Source organism: Cherax quadricarinatus, chromosome 31, assembly GCF_038502225.1.
Source record: "Cherax quadricarinatus isolate ZL_2023a chromosome 31, ASM3850222v1, whole genome shotgun sequence".
NCBI classification, from domain to species: Eukaryota; Metazoa; Arthropoda; class Malacostraca; order Decapoda; family Parastacidae; genus Cherax; species Cherax quadricarinatus.
In genome coordinates this window covers 30,764,259-30,789,259 of record NC_091322.1, presented here as the reverse complement: position 1 = coordinate 30,789,259, position 25,001 = coordinate 30,764,259, and the positions used below count along the sequence as shown (strand labels likewise).

General features: G+C 43.7%; 1 protein-coding gene across 2 annotated transcripts in view; it reads right to left on the bottom strand.

The window, feature by feature from the left end:
- Snx3 (sorting nexin 3) overlaps positions 1-25,001 on the bottom strand; it is a 145,960-nt gene that overhangs the window by 97,572 nt on the left and 23,387 nt on the right. The window lies entirely within an intron of this gene.

Here is a 25,001-nt window from a genome sequence, read left to right as displayed (position 1 = left end):
ACTACAGACCCCGGGAGTGCTAACGTCCCCTATCATAAAAAAAACTTTGGGAAAAGGGTTCTAAACAGTCACCCCCCATCTAGATACCCCTCAGTTAAAAACCCAGGGCAACATGGGTTTTGAGCAGAGACACCCCGTTTTCCCAACTACTGAACCACTATGACAAAAGGGCCTGGATGCTCCCAGAAACAAACAGAATGCAAACGTAATACACACAGACTTTAAAAAACCCACCCAAAAATGACCATGGTGTAATAAGCGCACAAAATGCTTGACAATTGAATAACAGGAAAAATTGGTAGATGGGGCTATAATTTCCCAACAAATATAACACAGTAATGTCAACAGAGTAAAGTCACAGGGGTGGGTACGGTGGCTTTCCCCCAAGGCACAGTACTTGCTCCCCCTCTTGCTCCTCATCCTCCTTGGACAGACAGGGATATAAACCACAGCATGTGTCTTCCTTTTCAGATGACATCTGAATTTGCATGACAGTGTCTTCCATTGAAGACATGCAAGGAAATCAATTTGGGCATCAACGAAATCTTTAAATGAGTTGCGAAAACAATATGAAGTTCAATGATAGAAATTTCCCAAATTTTTCCCATTGGAAAAAACACGAAGAACTTAAAAAATTCCCGGAATTTTAAAAAATTCCCATCACACAATTAAACAAAAACCTAATGTCAAAAACCTGGGACTGATCATGTTAGAAATCACCCCAAGGACCATAACATTGTATCAATTGCCTCCACATAAAAATGAGATGGAAAGAAAAACCTTCAAAAAGGATGCCCAAACCCATGGCGGCCTCTTCAGGTCACTTGTTCTATCTAGGCTGAAATATTGCTGGCACAACAGCACCTTTCAAAATGGGGGAAATTGCCCGACCTAGGGAAAAGTACAGAGAACCCACAGCATATAGCCCAAAAATTCCCAAACCGAACTCCCCAGAATGTAAGGGGGGGAGATAAAGATTCGTAAACTTGGAAAATCCTAGGATTAAATACCAAACTTGCACATGAAAATCACTACCTATAGAAAGCAGGGCCCAAAAACAATCGCGTCCCCCCAAATGAAAGGAGGGGGTCCACTAACACGATAAGTGACAACACAAAAAATGTGAAAAAGCCCAGGGGGCTGTTCAACTGCCTCCCAGCATAAAAAGGAATTTTACCCCCTAGACCCCGGGTGTTTTCAAGCAGGCACTTTTAACAGGCACCAAAATCAGTATCTGACCAGCTGCGTGTTTGGGGGGGTAAAGGGTGGACGGTGTTTTGGCCAGCAGTAACAGCCTGGTTGATCAGGCCCTGTTCTGCCCCGGCCCTGGTCACGGGCCGGGTTGCCGGGGTTTTGACCCCCGAAACTCTCTTCAGGTAAACTCCCCGATCTAGACAGGCTGAAGGCCTGGTCAACCAAAATGGGTCCTGGGTTCAACACCACCAAGTGCAAAAAATGAAGATCGGGGGAAGGGGGAAAGACCACCACAGACAAGGGACAATCTAAAAGGGGAGAGCCTGCAAACCTGCTCAAGGAAAAAGGGTCTTTGGGGCCGGGGTATAACCCCCGGGCACATCCCTGGGGGCACATCATCAAATAACTGCTGCGCTTTCCCGGGCACCTTGGAAAAATAAGAACAACATACCGATACCTAAAAAAAAGGCCCTTTTAGGACCCGAACACCGTATCAGGGAAGCCCAATTGGGTATGGCCCGTTTGGAACCCTTACCTAGCCAAGCGTAAAAGGGGAATAAAAAAGTGCAAGGTTTAAAAGACTAGTCCCGGAGCTAAGGAATTTTCCTTTGGGGGAGGTTAAAAGGGAAAACGACTTGACACTTTTAAAGGGGGAAAGGGGGATGGGAGGATATGATAATGACACTTAAAATACCAAAGGGAAACGACAGAGGGAGGATGTTTTCCCGAGATGGGACACAGGAACAAGGGGTCCAATTGGAAATTGAGGGGGAGATGGGACGGGGGTGTTAAAAAGTATTTCTTCAGTCACAGAGTTGTAGGGGAAAGGAATGGTTTTGGGTGTGATTGTGGAGGCAGGATCAACACCTTTGCTTTAAGAGAGGGATGATAAAGCTCATGGGCAGGGAAATAAGACCCAGGGAGCAGCCAGTGAAGAAAGGGGGGGCCATAGGGTGTGACCCGACCCTGCAACCACAACTAGGTAAATACACTTGTGCCGATGCGTCGGAAAAAAAACTTGCATGCATTTCCCCACATTTGCATAAAAAAAAAAAAACACACACACACACACACACACACACACACACACACACTGTATGTCAGGCCCACACTGGGGAAATATGCAGCACCAGTTTTGGGAACCCCACCTGGTTAAGCACGTCAGAAATTAGAAAGTGCAAAAGGGATTTTTTATGGGCCCGGGCTTGGGTCCCGGAAATGGGGAAATACAATGCCTGCACTCTAAAGGAGGGGTTTTTGGGTTTTTGGTTTTGGGTACAATCCCAACTATGGTGCTAATGTGGGAAAGTGGGAAAGATGTACAAGCCCATGTTGGGTCCTTAATTGATTATGCTCCTCCCCTGTTTATTTAGCTAAAAAAGTTCTCCCCTGACCCTTGGAGTTAATGAAAAAGAAGCTCTCAGGATTTTTTGGGTGTCCCCGATCTACAAAAATTTTCTTAACATAGGAAGGAGCTTGGTATTTCTAGTACCCGTGATAAGGTTGTTAGGTAGAAAATATCAAACCCGTTGGCATCTTTTTTTTGAAAAGTTTGCCCACCCCAGGGAGGCTTCTTCAGTCAGTACAGAAAAGTTGATAGGGAAACAAAAAGATCTTGAAAACGATTAATCAGTCCATCACCCTAAAATTTTTAGGTGGTCAGTCCCCTCAGTCTGGAGAAGGGGTTGTTCCCTAGAAGAACAATTGGGGATGGGAAATGACAGGATGGAGCCTTTATGGGGCCGGAGGCGGAGGGGTGAGTCACTAGAGAAATAAACGCCAGATGTTGGGGGGGTCGGTCCCTCCCCCAAATCCCGCCCTTCTCCCTAGTAAAGGGTTTGAAATTGATTGCAGGTCTGTACCAAAAATACCCCCCCTTTTTGCAGTTCTGACGGGGCTGAACAATAAGGGGGATGGACTGAAATTTCCCGGTCTTCAAGTATCTTCTGCTTCTATCAACTTTTTACTTTTGACTTTTAAAAACCTACTGTGTGGAAAACATTAAAAAAAGATGCCCAACTGTTATATTTACCTAACAACCCGTGGTTTTTTTATACCATTTTAAATTTTAATCTTTAGACACTTAAAAACAAAAAGGGGATCTTGGTACAGACCTGCAATCAACCGGCAACCTCTTTCTGGGGAGCGGCTGGTTTTTAGAGGACCGCCTCCCAACATCTGCGTTCTTACCTCTTCTTGGGGACCTACGTTTACCCCCTGGCGTATATAAGGCTCCATCCTGTCACTTAAAACTCCATTTGTTTCATCTATGGAACAATGCTCTTCTCCCGACTGAGGAATGCCCCCCTAAAAATTTTTGGGGATGGTTTAAATTTCATGGGGCTTCAAATAACTTTTGCTTTTTCAACTTTTTTTGTCTCGGGGCCCCTGTGTGGCGAAGGGGTTTGAAATAAAAATGCCTCTTTTTGCATTGTATCTTACCTAACCCTTCCAAAATTTTTTTAAAACCATTTTTTTTGTTCAATCCCGTCCGAAAACTGCAACACAAAAGGGGGGATCTTGGTACCCGACCCCGCAATCAGCAGAACCCCGCCTCTACTGGGGGGCGGCTGGATTTGAGAGGGGCCTGACCTCCCAACATCTGCGTTCTTACCTCTTCTAGTGACCTACGTCTCGCCTCCTGGCGCTATATAAAGGGTCCCCTCCTGTCACTTCATCTCCATATTGTTTCAAATATGGAACAATGCCTTTTCAGACTGAGGGGCTGAAACCCCAAAACTTTGGGTGATGGACTGAAAATTACTTGTCTTCAAGTATCTTCTGCTTCTATCAACTTTTCTGTACTGACTGAAGAAAACCCCACCGTGGAGGGGAAGCGTTTTTAAAAATGCCTAACTGTTGCATATGTATTTACCAACGCCCGGGATTTTATACCATTTAAGTTCGGGGATAGGATTGTTTAAATTAACATGTCTCGGTGTTAGAATGTTAAGGAAACCCGACCGCTTCCCGTGAATCTTCCCAAATGTCTAGAGGGAAATAAAACAGATCTAAATGGATTTGAAAGCGTGCAATTTCATTAAATTTTTAAAACCCGCATGGTTTTTATCACTGAGGCAACAAAGGGATTTCACCCCTCCATGGAAGATGTGTTCATTTAATTCACCTTCCTACAAGTTCCTCCCCAAAAAACTCATTGCCCAAATAATCCCTTCCTTAAATCTCTTGTTAGAGCAACTGCTCAAAAAAATTTCTCACCCCTGGAAGGGAATAAGTTATCACAAGTTATATCACTGATGGATCTAAACGGGGGTCTTCTGGCAGGGGGTGCATCTGCTCTTGTTGCCACCTCCCCAGTTAAAAAGATTAAAATTTTTTGAGTTAGGCAAAAATTTCCCCTGGGCATCTACACTGCAAACTAATTGTTTGCAATCCTAATGGGGCTAAAGCTAACCTTTACACTGAGCTTGGCTATCATCATTACTGATTCTATGTCATCATTAAGGCTCTTGACTCATATAATGACTCCAACAACATGCTCATTAGAGAAGCCAGGTATAGATACTCAAAAATTAGGGACAAAGGAATTAATGTACAATTGCTATGGATCCCATCACACATTGGATTACTCCTTCATGATAAAGTTGATATGTTAGCCAAGAAGAGTACCCAGAAGGAGAATGTAGAATATAACTTTGGTATAACTGTGTCTAGCATTAGGAATAATATTAGGAGAGAAGTAAATAATGAAAATGATTGTTATAGGAATGCAGTTAGAAGCCTGAGTAGATCTATAACCCACTATGATAACATGAACGTAGATAAGTATGTTTATGGAGCAACTTGCAATGTGAACAGACTGACTGATGTTGTAGTGGCCAGGCTTAGGCTTGGTTACAAGTACTTCTGGCAGTTTGGGAGAGACACAGATGATGATCAAACTAAATGTAAATTATGTGATCAGGCATATGGTCACTCTCTTGAACACTATGTGCTTAATTGTCCACTTATTGAGGAATACAGAGACAGACAGTATAATAACCTATGTGACATGTTAAGATATCTTATTAATGAAAGTAAGATACCAGATATACTAAGCAAATTTCGTAAATTTGCTTGTAACAGATAAGTGAACTATAGATATGTAGATATAAATTCATATGTATTCCTGTTAACCCTTTGGGGCCTAGTTCCTAGGCCTTTTGTGTATCCATATGCTCTCGCGCTACCGTCCACAGGATGGATATGGGGTGCACAATAAACTAGCCACTTCGGTGGCAAAATCTAAATCTAACAGTTTGGAGGGATATGTTGTGTATCTTTATACGTATATGCTTCTAAACTGTTGTGTTCTGAGCACCTCTGCAAAAACAGTGATTATGTGTGAGTGAGGTGAAAGTGTTGAATGATGATGAAAGTAGTTTCATTTTGGGGATTTTCTTTCTTTGTGGGTCACCCTGCCTCGGTGGGAGACGGCAGACTTGTTGAAAACAAAAAAAAAAAGCAAAGGTTTGAAACAAGGCTGGTTCCAGAACTAAGGGAAATGTTCTACGAAGAAAGGTTAAGGGAAATCAGTTTGACAACACTGGAGAAGAGGGTCAGGGAAGACATGATTATGACATACAAAATATTGTGTGAAATAGATAAGGTGGACAGAGACAGGATGTTTCAGAGATGGGACACAGAAACAAGGGGTCACAATTTGAAGTTGAAGACTCAGATGAACCACAGGGATTTTTTTTATTATTATCACACCGGCCGATTCCCACCAAGGCAGGGTGGCCCGAAAAAGAAAAACTTTCACCATCATTCACTCCATCACTGTCTTGCCAGAAGGGTGCTTTACACTACAGTTTTTAAACTGCAACATTAACACCCCTCCTTCAGAGTGCAGGCACTGTACTTCCCATCTCCAGGACTCAAGTCCGGCCTGCCGGTTTCCCTGAATCCCTTCATAAATGTTACTTTGCTCACACTCCAACAGCACGTCAAGTATTAAAAACCATTTGTCTCCATTCACTCCTATCAAACACGCTCACGCATGCCTGCTGGAAGTCCACAGGGATGTCAAGAAGTATTTCTTCAGTCACAGATTTGTCAGGAAGTGGAATAGTCTGGCAAGTGATGCAGTGGAGGCAGGATCTATACATTGCTTTAATTAAGGAGAGGTATGATAAAGCTCATGGAGCGGGTAGAGTAGCGGCCAGTAAAGAGGCGGGGCCAGGAGCTGAGACTTGACCCCTGCAACCACAACTAGACGAGTACAAAAAACTAGGTGATTACACAACTTGCGAACACGCACATGTGCACATGCATGCACGTGTACACACAAACACACACACAGGGTGTGATGCAGTTCAGATGGGCTTGTGAGGTCTCTAGGGAGACCTAATTATATGGTCACACCTGCCTTAGCAAATGTCGGGTAGTCACGCCCACGTCTGAGGTCTTTTGTTCTTAACAGCATCAGACCTCAGCGTCAGGTCGTAACACGTGGTACATACACCATTGGGGAGGAGGTACTTTGACTACGATATAAGCCCAGGGAACAGCGGGGCAAAGAGGTTGTTGGTGACAGGTCCGTCGAGCGAGAGCTCTGGACAGCCGCGTGTGTAGTGGACCACGCATTTGGGAATCTCGGGTCAGCTGGTCGGTGAATTAAGAGTGAGTACTAGTCCGTGTTACTGATAACATCTATCCTTCCCCGTGGTAATAAGTCTCATAGGTCAATTGTTATATTGTGTAAATTTCCATCAGGATATGTTGTATTCTAGCCCTTTTATGTTATTAAGTAAACTATAGCCATAGTTCCCATTTTTATTTGTACCTTCATATGCTATTCCCTATTTTGTTAAGCACTGGGATATACAGGAGACGTGCTCACTCGCTGGGATACCTCCGGTAGAGTGGGTAGAGGTCTCACATGGTGGCAGCGGTTTAGCGTTTATCATTAAACGCGGCTCACGTGCTTTACGACTGGTCGGTTTTTGCTATCAAAACCAAATATTAATTTCTTTGTGTCGCCTATCATTTGTTTTACCGTTCACTGTGACCGTAACCTTAAGAATAAACCAGGACAATCCTACTCTTATGTTTGTCAGGTGGGTGATGACCAAATATAATTTGCGTAGCAAGATGTTAAATAGTGCAATCAGACGATCCAGTAGGATACAGGTGAAGTTCCTCGTGAACAGAATGGCAGAGGCTAACGTCAATGTTAGTGATCTCGCACCAGGCTCAAGTGAAGGGTCTAGCAACATGGCTCCACAGCAAGATTCAGTGATTAATGTTAGTGAGGGTATAAATAATCAAGAAAATGAGATTTCAGTGATAAATAATACTTCAGGGGTACATATGTCAGGGACAAACCATCCCCAGGTCCAAGGCTCAGGAACGAATATAGGTTCCACGGTGACCCCCAGTAGTACCACGAATACTATGGCCCCAGTGGTATCTAATACATCTACCACTGCTGTTAGCCCGGGAGTATCAACTTTACCAACCCGGGATGCTACTAACCCCAAACCTCCGTATTTTAATAACCCAGTTAATGCTGACTATAGTATGTATCCTTATCTTAACTCTGTGCTTCATAGTGTTATTGCTCAAGTTATGAGTAACCCTCAATCCCCTATTGTTGTACCTGCTCCCCAAGTCCCTGGGGTAGCTGCCACTAGGGTTCCCACTTCTGCGCCTGGTTCTACAGTTACTAGTATACCTAACCCCTTAGTAACCATAGCTTCCCCTTCTGTGTCAGGTGTTCACCTGCCCAATGCTGTTCCTGTAAATACTAACCAAACACCCACACGTGTAACTACAGCTGGGGAACCATTCAGTATTTCCCCGAATGGGTCCTTATCTAATATACCGGGACTCCCGACCCAACCCCAACTTCTGAGCCTCCAGCCTTCCCAGGTCAATCCTTCCCTAACCAAGCCACTCAACGTCCCAACGAACCCTATGCTTCAGCAAAAGATTTTATCTGGGGCATCAGCTCCAGATAGTAGTGTTGGAACCTCTATCCCACCGCTGTCACCATGTGAGACCTCTACCCACTCTACCGGAGGTATCCCAGCGAGTGAGCACGTCTCCTGTATATCCCAGTGCTTAACAAAATAGGGAATAGCATATGAAGGTACAAATAAAAATGGGAACTATGGCTATAGTTTACTTAATAACATAAAAGGGCTAGAATACAACATATCCTGATGGAAATTTACACAATATAACAATTGACCTATGAGACTTATTACCAGGGGGAAGGGTAGATGTTATCAGAACACGGTCTAGTACTCACTCTTAATTCACCGACCAGCTGACCCGAGATTCCCAAATGTGTGGTCCACTACACACGCGGCTGTCCAGAGCTCTCGCTCGACGGACCTGTCACCAACAACCTCTTTGCCTTGATGATGTGGTAGTCTACTCCCAGTCATTTCCAGAACATGTAGACAACCTTGTGGAGACACTAAAACTACTGGATAAAGCAGGATTTAAGTTGAATGCAAAGAAATGTATAATAGCAGCCACTAGCTTTAAATTTCTAGGCTTTCAGGTAAGCCCTGAAGGGATTCGCCCTGACCCTGATAAGTGTAAGGCAATATCTGAAATGCCAAGACCTAGAACAGCAAGGGAAGTCAGGAGGTTCCTAGGTGCAGCAGGATACTTTAGAAGACATATTAAGGGTTTTGCAGAGCTAGCAGCACCACTGACAGATCTAACTAAGAAGAAAGCTAAGTTTGTATGGAAAGAAGAATATGAGTTGGCTCACGAAAAATTAAAGGCTGAGCTTACAAGTGAGCCGGTATTAGTGGTTCCTGATTTTTCCAGAGAGTTTGAGATACATACAGACGCTTCAGCAGTTGCAATAGGAGGTTGCCTAATGCAAAGAGACAAGGAAAATAACCCACACCCAGTAGCGTATTTTAGCAGAAAGATTAAAGGACCGGAAGTCAGGTATGCCATCACTGATAAAGAAGCCTTGGCAGTGGTAGAAAGTGTGAGATACTTTGAATCGTATGTATTTCAGCGCCATTTTAAAATAATAACAGATCACAGGGCATTGGTACACATTTAAAAAGAAAACTCGCTGTCCTAGGATGTCTAGATGGGGTTACGAACTGTCAGTGCACTCATACTAGATTCTTTATAAACCAGGAGCCTCACACCATGTACCAGACATATTGAGTAGGAAAGTAGCAACAATAAATGTTGATGTTAATATTGAGAATGTGAACAATGAACAATTAAGAGAGTACCAACTAGAAGAGAACAGGTGGAAGGAGATAATTGAGTATTTGGAAGGAGAGAAGCTCCCATGCCACAAGCCAAGCCGCCCTATTGATGAATTCGAGATGAAAGACGGTGTGCTACATAGGATTACGGAGCTGAACGATCGTTCAGTACAGCAGGTAGTAATACCCAATGTCCTCAGGAAGGCCGCTCTGAAGCTTGCACACTCATCCAAGATGGCTGGCCATCCAGGTGTTTTTAGGACTTATAAGAGGGCCAAAGAAATGTTCTACTTTCCTGGTCTCCTGAATTATGTAACCGAATATGTAAAATGTTGTGGTAATTGCCAAAGGAGGAAAGGTAACCCTCAGGTTAATGTGGAATTGCAAGCTTTTCCCGAGATTAAGGAGCCGTTGGACCGGGTTGGTGCAGATCTTATTGACTTACATAATAGTTATTCAGGCAATAGGTATGTTCTTGTGCTGGTGGACCATCTGTCACGGTATACAACACTTGTACCCATCCCTAAGAAAGACCCACAGACTGTTGCAGAGGCGCTCCTTGATAGATTCGTAGCAATATTTGGACCTCCTAGAGAATTAGTAACAGATCAAGGTTCAGAGTTTAAAAGCAAGGTATTTGCAGAGGTTTGTAACACCTTAGAAATAATGACAGCATTCACGACAGCTTATCATCCACAGGCGAATGGTATGGTGGAGAGAACGAACCAAGTAGTCAAAAATACACTGGCCATTCTCTCAGAGAAAGAACCATTACAATGGGATAAATATATACCATATGTTCAATTTGCTTTAAACACCGCTATTCACAAATCAATAGGGACACAACCATTATTCCTATTTACAGGGCATGACTGTCATTTTGCAGCAGGCTTGGTGAACCAAGCAGTTGTCAGATACGGTGAGGACTATCCTTCAGAAGTCCTAACAAAAATGAGAACTGCTTGGCGAACTGCCGCCCAGGCATCTGGTAGAGCGCAGGAAAAATATGCTCACTACTATGACAGGCAAGTGAAGCCTTTTAAACTTAAAGAAGGTAACCTAGTAATGGTATATAAAGATGAAGTAACCCCTCAACAGAGTAGGTCCCTCGGTCCAAGGTGGAAAGGTCCTTACCGCATCTTAGAGAAAATGGGACCAGTAAATGTGAAGGTTAAAGGGTTGTTTGAGGACCAGAGTGAGAGGATTGTTCATTGTAATAAACTAAAGCCATTCTGGTCTGAGGAGGAAATAGTAATGCCTAATGTTAATGTGGTAGATGAAAGGACTGTAAATGACGAGGTATATGAGGAAGATAGGTTACATCAGCTGGTAGAGGAAAATGTTGGTATGAATACAAGGTCAAGAATGTATAGACGAAATTTGTAAGGGAATTATTGCTGGAGGGAGGGAGTGTTGTGAGTAAATGGGACCCTGAGGGAAGGAGCTGACCACTCGCCTCGCCCTCAGGTCGGCTCGATACTCTAGAGACCTGCCCACCAACAATAAGCCCCAGTCACCTGTAGAACAATATTGCCGTCTACTATTATTCACAGGAGATGTGGAGATGTTGCCAGGATCTGCCAAGGAGACTCCAGGAATCTATTTGGCCTGGAGTGATGGAGATGCAGAAGTGCCAAGAAGTCAGTTTGGGTCCAGCAAAAGGGCTATTATTAGACCTGGGAGACTTGAGGAAAAGCGGTAGCCAGCTCTCGTGCCACCACCATGCAAGAGGTGGAAGTTGACGGGTGAGGCTGGACGGATGAAGGGTGGCCTTGGTGCCTGAGGAGTATTGTCGTGGTGAAGATAAGCTGCTTGCTGAGTCGTGAAATTCCCAGATGCTGATCTTTCAACGAGAGGGACCCGCATGAGCGTTCCTAAACACCAACGAAGTCCACACAATGAGACATGGCCCAATTTAGGAAGTGCTAGGGTTGGCCAGAAGCTCTGGCTAACCCCTCTTCTAGTAGAAGCAGTAGACAGATCTGGAGGCGAGATGACAAGAATACTGCAATGGCCCTATGTCCTCCTCCGTCGACCCCTTCATATTTCTGCCCAAGGATTTGTAGAGAGCTTCTCCCTGGGTCAATAGCATGGCCCCAAGTCAAGCCAACCGTGTCATTTACTACTAGCCAGTGAAGCTTGGGAAATGATGATTAGAGTGGTATTAGTATGGTATCTCTACTGCTAGGGGATGCCCTATGTTATGTCAGCTGTTGGGACAAATATGTGTTGTATATTATGTGAGCTAGCTCCTTGCCGGGAGGGATCACCGTAGAGATAGGATGTATTTTCTTTTCAGGTGGAGAACTGTAAACACCAATCGGCTCGCCGTCAGAAGAGGATTCCTTTATGTGAGAGATGGGAGGTTTTCTTTTAGTTCCTAGAAATGGGATAATGATTGGTCCTGGTTGCGATTCCTGCCTTGTCATGAATGGTCACGGTAGGGTGCAAGGAAAATGCGACATTGTGGTCGTGTAATGGTTCAGTTGCAAGTACTTGAAGGAATAATACCCGCTGGAGCTGTTTTCTACGCCAGGAAAACCTTACGAGGTTTGGCTCAATGGTTAATTAGCGAGGGTGACTACAGGAGCTAGTTTATTTCTAGTAGAGTACAGGAAGGCACTGGAGCCCGATATTTAGTTTTAAGGAGACATGACGGATAAGGAGGTTTCGCACCAGAGTCATTGTTATTCGTTTCTTGTGCTAGAATTTATTAAACCTACTGATCTGTGTGAATTCATATTATTTGCTATTGTATTGTAATAGAATAAAAGGGTTAGGATTAAAATAGTCTAATAACTTAGGACAAATTGTCCTAGTTCTCAGATAATTTAAATTGGGGGAGAAAGGGGGATGTGATGCAGTTCAGATGGGCTTGTGAGGTCTCTAGGGAGACCTAATTATATGGTCACACCTGCCTTAGCAAATGTCGGGTAGTCACGCCCACGTCTGAGGTCTTTTGTTCTTAACAGCGTCAGACCTCAGCGTCAGGTCGTAACACGTGGTACATACACCATTGGGGAGGGGGTACTTTGACTACGATATAAGCCCAGGGAACAGCGGGGCAAAGAGGTTGTTGGTGACAGGTCCGTCGAGCGAGAGCTCTGGACAGCCGCGTGTGTAGTGGACCACGCATTTGGGAATCTCGGGTCAGCTGGTCGGTGAATTAAGAGTACTAGTCCGTGTTACTGATAACATCTACCCTTCCCCCTGGTAATAAGTCTCATAGGTCAATTGTTATATTATGTAAATTTCCATCAGGATATGTTGTATTCTAGCCCTTTTATGTTATTAAGTAAACTATAGCCATAGTTCCCATTTTTATTTGTACCTTCATATGCTATTCCCTATTTTGTTAAGCACTGGGATATACAGGAGACGTGCTCACTCGCTGGGATACCTCCGGTAGAGTGGGAGAAGGTCTCACAAGGGGAGACATGATAACGACATACAAAATACTGCGTGGAATAGACAAGGTGGACAGAGACAAGATGTTCCAGAGAGAGGACACAGAAACAAGGGGTCACTCTTCGAAGTTGAAGACTCAGATGAGCCACAGGGAAGTTAGGAAGCATTTCCTCAGTCATAGAGTGGTCAGGAAGTGGAACAGTCTGGCGAGCGATGTAGTGGAGGCAGGAACCATACATAGCTTTAAGACGAGGTATGATAAAGCTCATGGAGCAGGGAGAGAGAGGACCTAGTAGCATTCAGTGAAGAGGCGGGGGCCAGGAGTCGAGTCTCGACCCCTACAACTACAATTAGGCGAGTACACACACACACACACACACACACACACACACACACACACACACACACACACACACACACACACACACACGCTTGCATGCACATGCGCACACACACACAACGGATCCATGAAAGGCAAATCCTGTGTCACACATCTACTGTTTATGACAAGGTAATGAAAGTAAGACACGAGAGAGAAGGGACTGCAAGCTAGAGGATCAGGCACGTATAACAGGAAGGGCACTGCAATGGATCAGAGAATAACTGACAAGGAGGCAACAATGAGTCATGGTACACGACAGGGTATCACAGTGGGTGCCTGTGACGAGCAGGGTTCCACGGGTCAGTCCTAGGATCAGTGCTATTTTTGGTACAGTGAATGACATGACGGAAGAGAGACTCATAAGTGTCCCTGTTTGTAGATGACGTGAAGTTAATGAGGAGAATTAAATTAGACGAGGACCAAGCAGGACTACAGAGACCTGAACAGGCTTGAAGCCTGGTCCAGCAACTGGCTCCTAAAATTTAACCCCACCAAATGCAAAGTCATGAAGATTGGGGAAGGGCAAAGAAGACCGCAAAGTACAGGTTAGGTGGCCAAAGACTGCAAACCTCACTCAAGGAAAAGTATCTTAGGGTGAGTATAATATCGAGCACATATGAAGAGCACATCTGAAGAGAACATCAACCAGATAACTTCTGCAGTATATGGGCACCTGGTAAACCTGAATAGCATTCTGATACCTCAGTCAGGAATTGTTCAAGACATTGTACACTGTGTACATCAGGCCCATACTGGAGTATGCAGCACCAGTTTGGAACCCACACCTGGTCAAGCACGTCAAGAAACTAGAGAAAGTGCAAAAGTTTGCAACAAAGCTAGTTCCAGAGATAAGGGGAATGTCCTACAAAGAAAGGTTAAGGGAAATCGGACTGACGACACTGGAGGACAGGAGGGTTAGGGAAGACATGATAATGACAAACAAAATACTACAAGGAATTGACAAGGTGGACAGAGACAGGATGTTCCAGAGATGGGAGACAGAAACAAGGGGTCATAATTGGAAGCTGAAGACACAGACGAGTCAGAGATGTTAGGAAGTGTTTCTTTAGTCAGAGTTGTCAGGAAGTGGAATAGTCTGGCAAGTGATGTAGTGGAGGCAGGAACCATACAGTTTCACGATGAGGCATGATAAAGCTCGTGGAGCAGAGAGAGGATCTAGTAGCAATAAGTGAAGAGGCGGGGCCAGGAGCTGTGTTTTGATCCCTGCAACCACAAATACCTGAGTATGTGTACACACACACACACCTAGCCAAGCACGTAAAGAAACTAGAGAAAGTGCAAAGGTTTGCAACAAGACTAGTCCCAGAGCCAAGAGGTATGTCCTAAGAGGAGAGGTTAAGGGAAATCAACCTGACGATACTGGAGGACAGGAGAGATAGGGGGGACATGATAACGACATACAAAATACTGAGAGGAATTGACAAGGTGGACAAAGACAGGATGTTCCAGAGATTGGACACAGTAACAAGGGGACACAGTTGGAAGCTGAAGACACAGATGAATCACAGGGATGTTAGGAAGTATTTCTTCAGCCACAGAGTAGTCAGTAAGTGGAATAGTTTGGGAAGTGATGTAGTGGAGGCAGGATCCATACATAGCTTTAAGCAGAGGTATGATAAAGCTCACGGCTCAGGGAGAGTGACCTAGTAGCGATCAGTGAAGAGGCGGGGCCAGGAGCTCGGACTCGACCCCCGCAACCTCAACTAGGTGAGTACAACTAGGTGAGTACACACACACGCACGCATGCGCGTACACATGTATGCATGCATGCGCACACATGTGCACGCATGTACACACTTGTATACGCATGCGCACACAGAGTGCCAGGAGCTGTGAACTGGCCCCTGCAACCACAAATTGGTAAGTACAGTTATGCACACAACTCTCTAGTTCGGATTCTGTTACACAAATCGCAACAGTGCAGCGACGTAAAAAAAAGTGCCTGTCTAACCTCACTGGAATAACCCACAAACTCGCCATGCTACTTCACAAAAGCGTGCGTTGCCCACCATATTTCACCCAGGAAGCAAGCAAATATTAAAATAAAAACTCTTTTGATAGCACCTCATAACTGGCTGTCTGCACCAACTTTGTCTGCAGGGGGCTTTCTTGATTGCAACTTAAGCTGAATTAATACTATAGCATTTCTTCATGCAGATGACTTTCAATTGGTAGAAACACTTTGCTTGTTTCATCAAATTTGTGCCTATTATTCCTTCTATGCAAAATACAGCAGGAAGAAAAGGCAAACTGTACACTGGACGGGAATGTGTGGCCCGGTGGCCTGGTGGCTAAAGCTCCCGCTTCACACACGGAGGGCCCGGGTTCGATTCCCAACGGGTGGAAACATTTCGACACGTTTCCTTACACATGTTGTCCTGTTCACCTAGCAGCAAATACAGTGGACCCCCGCATACCGTTGGCATCACATAACGTTTAATCCGCATACCGCTCGCTTTAATCGCAAAAATTTTGCCTCGCATACCGCTCAAAAACCCGCTCACCGCTGTTCGTCCGAGACGCGTCCAATGTGCGCCCTCAGCCAGCCTCACATGTGCCGCCCGTGCCATTGTTTACCAGCCAGCCTCCGCGGTAACATCCAAGCATACAATCGGAACATTTCGTATTATTACATTGTTTTTGGTGATTTTCTCTGGAAAATAAGTGACCATGGGCCCCAAGAAAGCTTCTAGTGCCAACCCTACAGGAATAAGGGTGAGAATTCCTATAGAGATGAAGAAAGAGATCATTGATAAGTATGAAAGTGGAGTGTGTATCGCCGACCTGGCCAGGTTGTACAAGAAACCCCAATCAACCATCGCTACTATTGTGGGCACCAGAAAGGCAATCAAGGAAGCTGTTCTTGCCAAAGGTTTAACTGTGTTTTCGAAACAAAGATCGCAAGTGATGGAAGATGTTGACTCTTATTGGTGTGGATAAATGAAAAACAGCTAGCAGGAGATAGCGTCTCTCAAGCGATCATAAGCGAAAAGGCTAGGAAGTTGCATGAGGATTTAATTAAAAAAATGCCTGCAACTAGTGCTGATGTGAGTGAATTTAAGGCCAGCAAAGGTTGGTTTGAGAGATTTAAGAAGCGTAGTGGCATACATAGTGTGATAAGGCATGGTGAGGCTGCCAGTTCGGACCACAAAGCGGCTGAAAAATATGTGCATGAATTCAAGGAGTACATAGAGGCTGAAGGACTGAAACCTGAACAAGTGTTTAATTGTGATGAAACAGGCCTGTTTTGGAAGAAAATGCCAAGCAGGACCTACATTACTCAGGAGGAAAAGGCACTCCCAGGACATAAGCCTATGAAAGACAGGCTTACTTTGTTGATGTGTTCCAATGCTACTGGTGATTGCAAAGTTAAGCCTTTATTAGTGTATCACTCAAACTCCCAGACCGTTCAGGCAAAAGAATGTCCTCAAGGAGAATTTGTGTGTGCTGTGGAGGGCAAACAGTAAGGCATGGGTCACTAGGGACTTTTTCTATGACTGGTTACACCATGCATTTGCCCCCAATGTGAAAGATTACCTAACTGAAAAGAAATTAGAACTTAAGTGCCTCCTGGTGTTAGACAATGCCCCTGGTCATCCTACAGACGTGGCAGAGCGACTTTATGGGGACATGAAATTCATTAAGGTGAAGTTTTTGCCTCCTAATACCACTCCTCTCCTGCAGCCCATGGACCAGCAGGTTATTGCAAACTTCAAAAAACTGTACACAAAAGCTCTGTTTGAAAGGTGCTTTGTAGTGACCTCAGAAACTCAACTGACTCTAAGAGACTTTTGGAGAGAGCACTTTAATATCCTCAATTGTGTAAACCTTATAGGTAAGGCTTGGGAGGGAGTGACTAAGAAGACCTTGAACTCTGCTTGGAAGAAACTGTGGCCAGAATGTGTAGACAAAAGGGATTTTGAAGGGTTTGAGGCTAACCCTGAGAGGATTATGCCACTTGAGGAATCCATTGTGGCATTGGGAAAGTCCTTGGGGTTGGAGGTTAGTGGGGAGGATGTGGAAGAGTTGGTGGAGGAGGACAATGAAGAACTAACCACTGATGAGCTGATAGATCAACTTCAACAGCAAGAGGCCAGACCTGAGGAAACTGGTTCAGAGGAGGGGAGAGAGAAATTGAAGAAGTTGCCTACTACAAAGATTAAGGAAATCTGTGCAAAGTGGCTTGAAGTGCAAACCTTCATGGATGAAAATCACCCTCACACAGCTATTGCAAGCCGTGTTGGCAATGTACACTGACAATGTTGTGAAACACTTTAGGGAAGTCATAAAGGAACGAGAGGTACAGGCCACTATGGACAGATATGTTGTGCGAAAGAAGTCCAGTGACTCTGAAGCTGGTCCTAGTGGCATTAAAAGAAGAAGGGAAGTAACCCCAGAAAAGGACTTGCCACCTCAAGTCTTAATGGAAGGGAATTCCCCTTCTAAACACTAACACTTTCTCTCTCCTCCTCCCATCCCATCAATCATCACCAGATCTTCAATAAAAGTAAGTGTCATGTAATTGTGCATGCCTTTTTCAGTTTGTGTGTATTAAAATTAACATTTCATGTGGTAAAAAATTTTTTTTTCATACTTTTGGGTGTCTTGCACGGATTAATTTGATTTCCATTATTTCTTATGGGGAAAATTCATTCGCATACCGATCATTTCACATAACAATGAGCCCTCTTGCACAGATTAAAATCGCTATGCGGGGGTCCACTGTAGGTACCTGGGTGTTAGACGACTGGTGTGGGTCGCATCCTGGGGGACAAGATTAAGGACCCCAATGGAAATAAGTTAGACAGTCCTCGATGACGCACTGACTTTCTTGGGTTATCCTGGGTGGCTAACCCTCCGGGGTTAAAAATCCGAACAAATATCCTGGGTGGCTAATCCTCCGGGGTTAAAAATCCGAACGAAATCTTATCTTATCTTACATGAAACAATGTTCTCATGAGAAAACAAGGCAGTGGGTTAATATAAGGAGTGATACTTGCATGAACACTTGGCTGTGAGCCATTAAGTGGTTAAAATGATTTCTAGCAAAAGGAGACCCTTTATCATTGAAACATTCCATCTACAAGACAATCAAGGGTATTCCTTGATAAACCCTCTTGTAAATGAATCATAATAAAGGGTCTCCTTTTTGTATACATGTGGCCTGTAAACCAATGTTATTATTGCAAATGCCTTCCCAGAATGGATAAAAAGCTATATAAATATATTTGCAGAGGATGCAAAGATCTTGAGGAAAGTAAGCAAAAAAAAAAATTACTAAATACGCACAATATAACTTGGATAAACTGAATGAATGTATTAAAAGATGAATGAAATCGCTTGATATTGAGAAGTGCCTTGTAATGAAAATTAAGGAAGCAAGTTACAAAAGGAAATTTTTTTGACAAAATATTGTCATCAAAATTTGAATATGCGGCATTTGTTCTTTTAAAATCAGACAAGATGGATAGGTAATAAAATTAGATACTGACACTATGGTAGAGATAAATTCAAATCCATGGACACTGGTAACTTTTAACCCATGTAGTGGATTTAATGAAATCGTACAGATAAACCTGATATGGGAAGGACAACTTATTGTGAGTAAAGAAAGAGGAGAAAAACCTAAGGTGCACATCAGCTCATGTAATTCTTAAGTATTCTAACAGGAGGGTCCTTTAACCCTTTCAGGGTCCAGTCCCTGCTATGAAACTTGTCCACTGAGTCCAAGAATTTTCAAAAAAAAAATTATTTTTTTCTTATGGAATGGTAAAGAATCTTTTTCTGAAGGTAATAAAACAAAAAGTATTAAATTTGATGGAAAATTCAAGAAATTATGCTCTTGTGAATTTTGCCGAATCTGTGATATTTATGCATTGGGGATTTTGCCCACCTTGACTCCCATTTTAGGCCAATTACATTATTCCAGTCGACCAAATTCTTAGCTATTTCGCTAGTATTACAGTGGACCCCCGCATAACGATTACCTCCGAATGCAACCAATTATGCAAGTGAATTTATGTAAGTGCGTTTGTACGTGTATGTTTGGGGGTCTGAAATGGACGAATCTACTTCACAATATTTCTTATGGGAACAAATTCGGTCAGTACTGGCACCTGAACATACTTCTGGAGTGAAAAAATATCGTTAACCGGGGGTCCACTGTACTTCTATTTTATCAAAAAGAGCACAAATTGCCCAATCAACTGTTTCAACTACCCAATAAAGTAATTAGAAATTTGGCCAATTTCACACAGTTCAAAAATACAGTGGACCCCCCAACTAACGATATTAATCCATTCCAGAGAGCTCATCGTTAGACGAAATTATCGTTCTTGAATTAATTTTCCCCATAAGAAATAATGGAAATCCAATTAATCCGTTCCAGACACCCAAAAGTATGGAAAAGAAAATTTTTACCACATGAAATATAAATTTCCTACACAGAAAAAGAAGGACACATGCACAATATACTGTACTAAATGAAGAATAAATGACACTTACCTTTACTGAAGATGTAGTGATGAGACACTGTTTTTCTTGAACATTCTGGAATTTTCAGTGATACACGAGTAAAGACTTCACTTTGCAATCCCCACTAGCATTACAAGAAGACATGAGAGTTAGCCTGTCTTTCATAGGCTTGTGTCCTGGGAGTGCCTTTTCCTCCTGAGTAACGCAGGTCCTGTTTGGCATTTTCTTCCAGAACAGGCCTGTTTCGTCACAATTAAACACTTGTTGGCGGTTGGAATTTTTCAGCTTCACCATCCCTTATCACACTGTGTATGCCACTATGATTCTTAAATCTCTTAAACCAACCTTTGCTGGCCTTAAATTCACCAATATGAGCACTAGTTCCAGGCATTTTTTTCTGTTCACCTGGGTGTTAGTCTACTAGTGTAGGTCACATCCTGGGGGACAAGATTAATGACCCCAATAGAAATAAGTTAGACAGAATTGCAGTAAATCAACCATTCAAATCATTATGAAGCTGTGTGTAGTCTGTGGTCAGTCAAACAAACGGGCTTCCACATGCATAAATTGTCATTTTTGTGGAAATTGGTGTCACGCCCCTTGTGCAGATATCCAAGAACTAGCTACAAGCAGTATTAAAACAGGGAAGTGTTTTTGGGTATGCCCAAATGAGATAAATCTGTGGACTAAAATCACAAGGGTATTAAAAGAGGTCAACATCAAAGCTGCTTTCATAGAAAACCTGGAAGCTTTCTACAACAGATGGGAATATAAAAAGTCTGGGCTGAATGGTACTGCCCTTGATACTGGCCATGTAGTCAGAAACTGTAAGGCTGGAGATGATGTCCTGGTAGTCAGTAAATGGGGGGCTGATAGTGCTGTCCTGGGAGACAGTAATGGTGAAGCTGGAGGTGCTGTCCTGGGAGACAGTAATGGTGAAGCTGGAGGTGCTGTCCTGGGAGACAGTAATGGTGAAGCTGGAGGTGCTGTCCTGGGAGACAGTAATGGTGAAGCTGGAGGTGCTGTCCTGGGAGACAGTAATGGTGAAGCTGGAGGTGCTGTCCTGGGAGACAGTAATGGTGAAGCTGGAGGTGCTGTCCTGGGAGACAGTAATGGTGAAGCTGGAGGTGCTGTCCTGGGAGACAGTAATGGTGAAGCTGGAGGTGCTGTCCTGGGAGACAGTAATGGTGAAGCTGGAGGTGCTGTCCTGGGAGACAGTAATGGTGAAGCTGGAGGTGCTGTCCTGGGAGACAGTAATGGTGAAGCTGGAGGTGCTGTCCTGGGAGACAGTAATGGTGAAGCTGGAGGTGCTGTCCTGGGAGACAGTAATGGGGAAGCTGAGATGCTGTCCTGGGAGACAGTAATTGGAGATTTTGTCCAGGTAGTCGGGAATTATACGCAGGAAGGAATACATATAAATGACCTCATAGGGGACAGGAGCCATAATAGGGAAACAAGTGTAGTCAAAGATAAGATAAAACCAATATTGCAAACTAGAAATACCGCAGGAAATAGCAAACAAGAGGACTCCACTAGCAATAGTGAGGATATATTACCAAAAACAACTGGTGGGAGCTCCATTGTTGGTGCTAGGGAGGATAGAAGTAAGACAGGGAAACATGCACCAACAGGGAATACAGTCACAGAAACCCAAGGCAAACGGAAACCAAGCCTGTGCACATACTATGCACTCGGTATCTGCTGGCATGGGAAATCTGGAAAAACAGATGGGACGTGCAACTATGACCACCCTAGAAAATGCCATGCCCATATGACAACAGGAAAATGCAAACTCCCTTCCTGTAAGCTTTTTCACCCTGAACTGTGTACCTCCTCAGTACAGGAAAGACTGTGCTATAACTTAAATTGCCAGGCATACCATCTAAAGGGGACAAAAAGATACAAAACATCCAGGCCATGGGAAAACCTGGGTAGCCACAGCCACTCAAGAGGGAGAGGTTTTTTAGTGCCAGGAAGGAAAAAAAACTGGCAGGAAATGGCAGAAATCGTACACCAAATCCAGTCATTCCTGGAGTGGAACCACAGTCGATGGCCTCCACTCCAAACCAACAGATACAGATACTAATGCCGGAAAAAAAATCCCCCCCCCCAGTACCAACAATACCACCAGTCCGATAACATTCTTCTTTGCAAATATACAGGGTCTAAAGCCAGCAACAAACAAAATACCTTTCATCCGTGGACTGCTTGCAGAGGCAAAGGCAATGTTCGCGGCTTTCACTGAGACCCACATAAAGGATCACTTGGACAACGAAATATGGATCCCAGGTTACAACCTATACAGATGTGACAGAGTGAACAGGCAAAAGGGGGAAGGGGGGTTGGCCTGTACATTGCAGAGTCACTTGTTTGCACAGAACTGCTAAATGCCTCAAATGATGTAGTGGAAGTTTTAGCAGTAAAGGTCGAGAACCAAAACCTAGTCATTGTGGTAGTCTACAAGCCTCCGGATGCAACATACCAGCAATTCCAGGAACAGCTGTTAAAAATTGACCACTGTCTGGAAAATCTGCCAGCTCCTGCACCCAACATCTTGCTCCTGGGGGATTTCAACTTAAGGCACCTAAAATGGAGGAATATAGCAAATAATATTGTTGCAGTAATAACACCAGGAGGCAGCTCTGATGAAAACTCACACTCACGCGAGCTTTTAAATCTCTGCACAAAATTCAATTTAAACCAGCAAATAATAGAGCCTACTAGACAGGAGAATACACTAGACCTCATCTTCACTAACAATGATGATCTGATAAGAAATGTCACCATATCAAAAACAATATACTCAGATCACAACATAATTGAGGTTCAGTCATGTATGCGCGGAGCCCCAGACCGACATAATGAGATTAGTCACGAGGGAGCATTCACCAAATTCAACTTCAATAACAAAAACAAAGTGGGACCAAGTAAACCAAGTCCTAACCGATATAAGCTGGGAAGATATACTAAGCAACACAGACCCCAACTTATGCCTAGAACAGATTAACTCGGTGGCACTCGATGTATGCACAAGGCTTATTCCTCTAAGAAAAAGGAGGAGTAGATGTAAAACAGAAAGAGACAGGCGCTCCCTTTACAGGCGACGGAAAAGAATAACAGAGCGGCTAAAAGAGGTCAATATATCTGAAAGGCGAGGGTAAAGGAAAAAGGAAAAGTATTTTTGGGTCATAATTTTCCTCCTAAAGAAACAAAAGTAGTCCAACAAGAAAATCCGAGGCAGCTCGTGAAAAGCTCTGTTCCAAGGGACAATGCCCCATCTTGTTCTCATCCTCATCCCATAGAAAGGGTGTCAGCCCAGCACCGGTTTTCCTTTTTCAGATAAACCTTTTTGCATGACAGTGTCTTCCATTGCAGACACTGCAAAAGGGTCCAGGCGGAAACAACCAAATCTTTTTAGTGGGCTGCAGAAAAAATATAAATTCAGATGAGAAATTTCATACTAGAATTAAAAAATGAGGGAAATTTAAATCTCATCAGAGTACAAAACAAATTTGGGCCCCAAAAAAGAGCGAAAAAAACCCAAAAACCTGGGGGATCATGTCGGAGGATCTCACCTTCAAGGGCCATAACATTTTACAATCGACTGCCGAAAATGAAGGGTGGATAATAGAACCTTCAAACTAGGGGGGCCAAGCCCATGATGAACTTCAGGGCATTGTTCTATCTAGGCTGGAATATTGCTGCCCCCAACAGCACCTTCAAGGGAGGTGAAATTCCACCCAGAAAAAAGTACAGAGAACTTTACGGCGCCCTAAGGGGTAAAAAACCCAATTTTTGGGAGCGCTTTTAGGGTTTCCAAAACCCGTATTCCCGGGAAAGAGGGGGAGAGATACAAATTTTACACACCTGAAAACTTTGAGGGACGAAACTTGGACACAAAATCACTCACTACAAAGAAAAAAAACTTGGCAAGCATGCCCACCCCAATGAAAAGCAGGGGGGCCAGCACTTAAGGGGCCAATAAAAATGTCAGCCCCGGGCTGTTCAACTGCCTCCCAGCACACATAAGGGGGGGTTACCAACAGACCCCCGGCAGCTTTGTGGCACTGGGCAAGCACCTAAAGGTTCCGGGTCAGCCGGGGTGTGGCTCGGGCGTGGTTTGGCAGCCAAGCAAAAGCCTGGTTTATGGCCATTGCAGCAGCAGCTAACCGTGGTGCAGCAGCAGCTGACTGGTGCAGCAGCAGCTATCCGTGGTGCAGCAGCTGCTAACCGTGGTGCAGCAGCTAACCGTGGTGCAGCAGCAGCAGCTGACCGTGGTACAACAGTACTTCTCACTCTTTACCACAGGGTTGGCACTAGAAGCTTATTTAGCACTTACAAGCACTAAAAACAATGGAATACAAAATTTATCGAATGTATGCGTGCAACCATCCGCCCTGGCTTGTAAACGATGAACACTAGCTGAGCTGAGGCGCTTTGGCCAGACGGACGCATTCGGGACGAATGATGCAAGTCGAGTTTTTCTTCTTAGGTTGGGGAAATTTTTTTTATGCTGAAACACTTCATAAGTCGATTTTATCATTAGATGCCTTCGTTAGTTGAGGGTCCACTGTATTCCAATTTCAAAATAGGTTCCAGAATAAACAATGCAGGTATTCCTGGCACTAAAATAACATTTCCTCTGTTTATTAATGACGTTTCCAGGCATTGCAAATTCCATTTTGAATTTTTATTCACAATGAATTTACGTTCACACCAAAAAATAGAAGATTTACCGCTATGGAATACTGTAATAATTGTATAAAAATATCAGCGCATTCATGAACATACATTAGACCCACCAGCTGACGTGTACTGGGAGCATGACATCATTTGTTTACTCTTGAACATTGGCAAAAATCAAACATTTTCCCTACTTTGAGCTCAGTTTCAAGCCATTTTCAGTACTAAAACCAATCAAAATCATTTCTATTTCTGTAATATAACTTCCATTCTATCAAATGAGACCAAGAAACCGCAAATGCATCTGTAAAAAACATAAAAAAAAAAAACCCACAAAGTCACTGTTTTAATCCAAAAATATGGTCTTTCTTTTTCTCATTATGCATTGCGTGCTGCAGGATTTGTTTTATGTGGTGCACACTTGCCACACAGACAAATGTATTCTCTCATATCTAGGTCCAAATTTACTGCTCATAGCTTATCTGAGTGAGCTGAACTCATGGCGTAGAACTACGGCTTGGACCCTGGCTTCAAAGCCATAAAACTACGGGATGGACCCTCAAAGTGTTAAATTCAGTTGTACCTCTCACAGAAAACTTTTGGGACACCTGGGATTCAACATGACCAAACAGGCACCTCACTTG